The 6,744-nt window shown below is 45.5% G+C and overlaps 1 protein-coding gene across 8 annotated transcripts in view; it reads left to right on the top strand.

Annotated features, from left to right (window-relative positions):
* Window positions 1-300: 300 nt before the first annotated feature.
* The window catches only part of Tnc (tenascin C), an 85,774-nt gene continuing 79,330 nt past the window's right edge, over window positions 301-6,744 (top strand). For 3 of the 8 annotated variants that reach the window (XM_048813218.1, XM_048813219.1, XM_048813221.1), the window contains exon 1: window positions 303-546. The gene's annotated coding sequence lies outside the window, so the exon portion shown is untranslated. Of the gene's footprint in view, window positions 547-6,744 lie in introns of all 8 variants that reach the window. The other 5 variants (XM_048813216.1, XM_015497693.2, XM_048813217.1 and 2 more) reach the window with 4 other exon arrangements.

A 6,744-nucleotide genomic window follows, 5' to 3' on the forward strand; every position in this document is an offset into this window, starting at 1 on the left:
GAATAGAGGCGCAGCAGAGCCAGGATACTACTCCCTCTCGCTCCCCGGGCTTCTGTTTCACAATTAGAAAACCCGTTTGGGGAGCAAAGCAAAAATCACACTTCACTCCCAGCCACACGGTGTCGGGGGCGGAGGAAGCGGGAATTCCTACTTTCGCCATAAATTGTATGCAAATGAGTTCCTTCCCTGGCCGCGAGCCTGAAGTGAGTGCGTCTTTCATGAGCTAACCCTGTTCCGCTGGGAGGGCTGTTCCTTTAATTCGCCAACTGAAAAAGTGGGAAAGGATGTCTGGAGGCGAGGCGTCCCATTACAGGGGAAGGAGCTGGCTATATAAGCCAGCCAAAGCTGGCTGCTCTGGCCACAGCCTGCCTACTGTCACACGCCTCTCCCGCGCAGACACACGCCCCCGCCTCTGGTCTGCACAAAGACAGCGCGGCTGGGGGACACTGGGGGCGCGCACTTGGGAACCCCGCTGCTGCTCAAGCCCAGGTATTTCCTCATGAAGCCGGTGCACTCCCGGATCTAGGTCTTTTCCAGCAGGGAGAGGTAAGCCTGTTTAGCCCCCATCACCAAAGATCATTATGATGTACTGTTGGTACTCCTGGTACCACATGCATTGTTGTTTTATTAATTATAAAACTTTTGCTTTGTTTTGGCTGCTAGCAGAAAGCCGGTTAAGATCGGATGCACCTTGTCTTCTCTGCCTGTCCTTCTTTGATCTTGCATTTTGGTTTACTTTTTGGAAAGTTTTTGTCCCTTGCCTTTTTGCAGAGGAAAAGTAGAAATTCTCTCTTGAGTCCTTGCCTGCTGACTCACCTGTGAATGACTTTTTTTTTTTCTTTTGAGTGCTAGGGAAGTAGAGTTTGAAAGTGGAAATTGCTCATGGCCTTACTCCAAGATGGATTATGGGGAGATTGATAGAGGACTGTAGAGAGAACAACAGAATTTTACATCTAAAAGGCTCTTAGAGTTCACAGAGAGTTTTGTACTCACCCTGTGGAAAGAGGAACAGAAGAGACAGAAGGGAGTTCTAGGGCCAGATGAGAGACTGCAGGTGAGAGTGGTGGCACTCCCTTGGGTCCTTAAGGGCAGTCAGCTTCTGGTGGCTGCCTCCTGATTCTCAAGTGGGACTCCTGCATATCTGGGGGACTTATAGCCAGCAGTGTCCCACAGAATCTCTAGAATCACCTCCTCCTCTTCAGACTTCCCCCACAGAACGCCCTGAGGAACTATTTTCCCCAAATCTAGGAAGTCCACCTCCCCTGATGGACTTTGGGACAAACACAGGGGTTCCTGTAACCCGGCATTGCTATAAGAGGATCGAGAACTCAGGTTTTGAAGCCAGAAGAAACTTGGACATTTCCATCAGCCCCATACACATGTCTGAGAAAAATATGTAACCTCTTTGGGCCTTAGTTTCCACTTCTCTAAAATGGGAACAATAACTTCCTTGTTATAATGAGGAGAAAAGCAGGGATAAAGAGATTGGCAGCGAGCGCTTGGTAACTGCAAGTTTGGATAACCACTTTCATTGCCAAAAGCTGCCATCACCCCGGATGTTCAAAGGGGCACTTAGCCAATCTTGGATTGTTTTTTGTGTATTCTCCCATCCCCTTCCAGCCCCTGCTTTTTATCTCGCCCAATCTCAGGGTGTCTCTTGCTAGGCTGGCAGGTCGGAGTCTTGGCTGCATTTTACAAGCAGGAGGTTGTGTTGGCACAGGTTGGAAAAAAAGGTAGCAGCCCAGGGCTGGATGTGAATGTTGAGTTTCAATTCCAGAATGTCATGAGGTTTTGTGTTTAGGCATTTGCAGATTCTAAAGCTGATGGCTATAAAGTAAGATGCTGATGGGGAGTCTTTGGAAATGTTTTTCGTCCAGAAGGAGAGAGGGACAAGGAGTGCGTTTGAAGAATGAATGCCTCTTTTTCATGTTTTTGTGAACTTTGTGTGTGTTTATAGAGCTTTCCCATATGTGCTTTAGAAGTGAAAACGGCTGCCCACCCCAGCCTGTTTCCCACCTTGTCCTGAGATGTGGCAAGGCCAAGTTCAGGGCTGAGAAAGAGGTTTATTTAGTCCTAAATAAGCCAGTGGAAAGTTTGCTGGCATTGTGTGCATCAGAGCTGTTTGCAGGACTGGAGAGTTAGTGTGCCTTGGCCCTCTGCGTTTCAGGAAAGTGACCACATATGGGGAAAGAAAGGGGCGCATGAATATTCTTTGGTTTGCTCAGTGTGAACTGGACAAGGACTGAAAGGGGTGTTGCCATTGTCTACAATCATCATTTTTTTTCCCTCTACACTTTGTTTTAAAAAACTTCTCTTCCAAATCTCACATCCTTCTAGCCCCTCCCTCCCCCTCTCAAGAGCTTACCAACCTTCCAGCCCTCGACTTTATCATCCATATAAAGAGGGTGACAATCTACATCTCATAAGGCTCTGGTGACATTCAAATGAAAAAAATACATGACAGATGCTTGGCACAGGAATCGTGTGTAATGAGGGTTCAATAAATGGAAGCTCTTCTTGACTTTCCTGCTTGGGACTTGTTCAGTATTAATGTTTTAAACAATGAGTTTCGAATTTACTTTTAACAATGTAAATGTTCATTAAATGAGTTTGAGGGGGGAACACCCTAGAATTTGACAGGTTCATGTGGACCTCTTTTGATTGAAATGGGGTTAGAGGATCCCAACCTCACCTCCTTGCTCTCACCCTGGAGATGTCACCGGGTCTTGACAAACAGCAAACACAGTCACAAAGCGCACAGCCAGGTGGTGTGCTTTCAGGTTGCAGATCTGTTTCAGCAAGGAATGTGGCCCCCTGCGTCAGCAGCTGTCATGGGAGTAAAAGTGATTCCCCAAATAGGACAGATGACAGGAATAAGTGGGAAGGTTTAAAAGGCTTAACAGAAACTGGCTATTTTAATTAACTTTAAGGATAGCCATAGCTAGATGCATGGTGGCCTTCTTGCTAAGCTATAGGCCCTCTCTGGACACCACCTCACTAAATCCTGACGCAGGTCTCTGAGGCATGGACTATACATATTGGACAAAAGGTGGCTTGGAGAGAAGGGAGACTGAGTCACTTTTCCAGGGTTTTAGAACTCAGAGTGACAGAACTGGATTTCAGACCCAAGTCTCCATGATCACCAGACAAGGGGTACATTCTGAGTGCTTCTACTTCTTGTTCTGCCTTCAGGGAGAAAATACTTCCTTTTTGACTAAATATGCCCCTGCCGGCAGACTGTGGCCACCCATAAATACAGCGGTAGCCTGATCGTATAACCAGAATGGAATTTGGAAAGGGAATTCAAGCTGACAGAATGAGAAACATACCCCCTTCATCCTCCCTTTCTAAGGCTTATGATGAAGTAAGAACACCTCTTCTCTCCTCCCCCTGCAGCTCCACAAATGTACAGCCATGCTTTCCTATGGGAAAAATAGCCAAGCTGGCACAGGGCACCAGCCCCTTCACACTGAAGCCACTTCAGTTTGAAAAGTAGAAAGTGTGTTACAAACATCTAGTTGGCTGTAGCTACGCAAACCCTTGGTGATGATAAAACACAGACCTGCCAAAATAGCTACTTGTGAGGGCTGATGATGTGTCACAGATGTAAAAGGGGCGTCTTGTTTCTGATGTCTCATCGAATTCTCACCCTGACGCTACAAGTTATGGATTACGATCTCCATTTTATGGAATGGATAGAGAAACCGAGGCTCAAGCAAGTTAAGTCTCAGCTGAGGTCTTTCCATAAGTCAGAGGCAGAGTTGGCCTGGAAGCCAAAGTTTCTAACTGAAGCCGTGCTGTTCTTTCTGCTGTGCCACGTGGCTTCCTGGAGTCAGGCAGGCAAGGACTGACCAAGTGCAGAATCTTAAGTGGTGTCTTTCAGTGAATGACCAAGATGGCAGGAAAGCCCCCTACTGGCATTGTCTATTGATTTTACAGAGTAACCTGGCATATATCATCTTTCACTGTGTTCAGAAAAGGTCATGGTAGAGCAACTCTCTGCCTGGAAATAGAAGAGTTCATATTTCAGGCCTGGGGGAGAGAAGACTAAAACCAGAGGTAGCAGTCAGATCATCACTGTTGGTTTCATCCCAGAAAAGCAACACTTCTCCCTGCTGTCTCAGGTGGGACCTCTGACTCATGCACCTTCTCTGAGATCCAGATGAGGAGAACATCTGGTTTTAAAACAGTGGATTGGGAGACAGATAAAGGAAACACGTGTGCCCAGCCTTGGGGCAGTGAATACCAGGACAACTGGGAAATGGTTGTGAGCTCCATGCCACAAATTCAGCCAGAGCCTCAGAGAGGAAGGTTAAGATTCCAACTCCACTCACTCTTGAGAAGATCCCGGAATCCCCCTGAACCTAATCCTGGACCAGTTCAAACACCATCAACATGTGGGAAATGTTAGATGGTGGCTCCCTTCCAAGGGGAAAACCCCTCAAAGTGTTAAGCACAGTCTTCTGCAAACTCCAGGCAATAATTCCATCCCCCACAAAATACAGCAGTGTCCTGACCTACTATTAGGGGCAACTCATGCCTTGCGACTTCTTTGTGGAGGAGATAAGGCTCACCCTATGTACAGTCGGTTTTTCAGGTTTGCCTTAAGCCTAGATTTCTTGGTTCTGTGTGTTTCCCCTTTTCTCATATTTCTTCCACTTTAGCATCCACCTCGTGTTCTGCACTGTCATGGATCTCTTATCTCCATCATGGAGGGAAAGCGAAGTGCCCCTGTTGAAAGCAGACTGTAACACTAGAAATGTGTATTTCTAGTTTATTTGTAAATGGAGGTTTAAAAAATTATTTCATGGGCTGGGTTGTGGCTCAGTGGCACAGTACTTGCCTCGTACAGGTGAGGCACTGGGTTTGATCCTCAGCACCACATGAAAATGAATAAATAAAATACAGATATTGTGAAAAAAGTATTAAAAAATTATTTCATGCCAACTTGTCTCAGATTGAAAGTTCCTGAAGTTCAGAGGTTCTTAATTATGTAGCCATCAAAATTTGATGGACTTTTAATCCTCCGCAAATACCCTCTGCCATAAGCTCTGCAAGCAGACAGCTTTGCTTCAGAATTAGCCGCAGATCACCTCTTACCCTAAAGGAGGTGAGCTGGCTTCTGCTAACTTCTATAGGCATGTGTCCAGCGTGTTCTTCCAGGAGCAGCCTAGGGGATAACCGTAAAGCTAACATTTATTGAGGACTCCACAGGCATGATGCCATTTGATCACCAGCCATTGTTTTTAGTAGCACTGCTCCCCATTCAGATATGGGGAGCCTGGGGCTGAAAAAGTTTAAGCAGTTTTTCCAACACCATGCAGATAAGCAATTGGTAGATCCCAAAATCAAATCCAGCTCCAAGATCCTGGAGAGTGATAACAACTGTTAGAATCAGCAAGTCATGCTCAGGGCCATTATTCTCATGCCTGTTGGAGTCTGTTCTCCCCAAAGTCTGCTGGCGGGTACCTGGCCCTTGTAACTTACTATTGATGAAACTCTCTGCTATCCCCCAAGGAAATGGAACAGAAACATCACAGTACTGCTTGACTTCCCAACGTCCTTTTGTACACTGCCTTTTGACTTTTTTATGGTTTATGAGGCGTCTTCACCTGTGAGGTCTCTTTTTAACTCTTTATTGACTGACTGATTGATTGATTTAGGGATTGAACCTAGGACTTCCTGTCTGCCAGGAAGGCACTCCACCATTGAGCTATATCTCAGCCTGCAAGGTCTGTTTTTCACAAAGATACTCATGGATTTACAAATTTATATGCTTCTCTACAGATATTCCCCGTACTTAGCTATTAATTTACAGATACAGTAACTGAGGCCTCGAAAGGTGGTTCACTTGCATAAAGTTGAAAATGGTGGCTTTGTGGTCCTCCCAAATGGTGCTTCTCTCGCTGTGCCTCATGGATACTAGGGAATTATTCCCATTTCCCAGGTTAAAAAAAAAAAAAAGATTGGTGACAATCAGCTAATGCTAGAGATATATTTACATTTTTAAAGGGTAGATAGAGAGGGTAATGCTTAAACCATTGAACTTCTCATGGTGGATGTCAGGCAAAGGGATACTCCAGAGGAGAAGAAGAACTCAAATTTTACTACCCAGAGAGTATATAGAAGGGTAGGTCATACATGGTAGGTTAAAAACAATGACAGAGATATGACCAATGAGTAAAACTTATTGAATATTTTGTTGAAGGCTCTAAGCCTACAGATGCAGCTCAGGGAAACCCTGGCAATCAGCAGTGTGTGAGGGAACTTTGATGCACATACAGTGCCACGTGAGTGCATGTGGCCTCACCTGCAGAAGCAACACATCGAAGCCAGAAGGAGAGATCCCAAAACTCCAGTGGATCCCCTGACAACAAGAGACCCTTGGGAACATGGTGTCCAGTATAGTCATCAAGATACAAAATAATGTATTTTTTAAAAAGATGAGTGTGTTCGGAGAATGAAACCATGACTTTCCACCTGGGAAAGAGAGAGTCTGGTGGAGGTAAAGGTCTATGGAGCTTTGGTTCAATAGAGGGAATCCACCTCTGGAGAGCTTGGAAAACCAAAAAGAGGTCCAATGAAGTCAGGTGCACCAGACCCCAGAGGAACAAAGTCCCCAGAGGAAGTGGCCATCTCTCAACTCTCTGAGATGCTATGGGTCTTAGATGGTCACTTAGAAGTAGCTTGATGCAGAGACATTACAAAAGAGTTCTCACATAAAGATGGGATATATATATATAT

Source organism: Marmota marmota, unplaced genomic scaffold (genome assembly GCF_001458135.2).
Source record: "Marmota marmota marmota unplaced genomic scaffold, marMar, whole genome shotgun sequence".
Classification (NCBI taxonomy): Eukaryota; Metazoa; Chordata; class Mammalia; order Rodentia; family Sciuridae; genus Marmota; species Marmota marmota.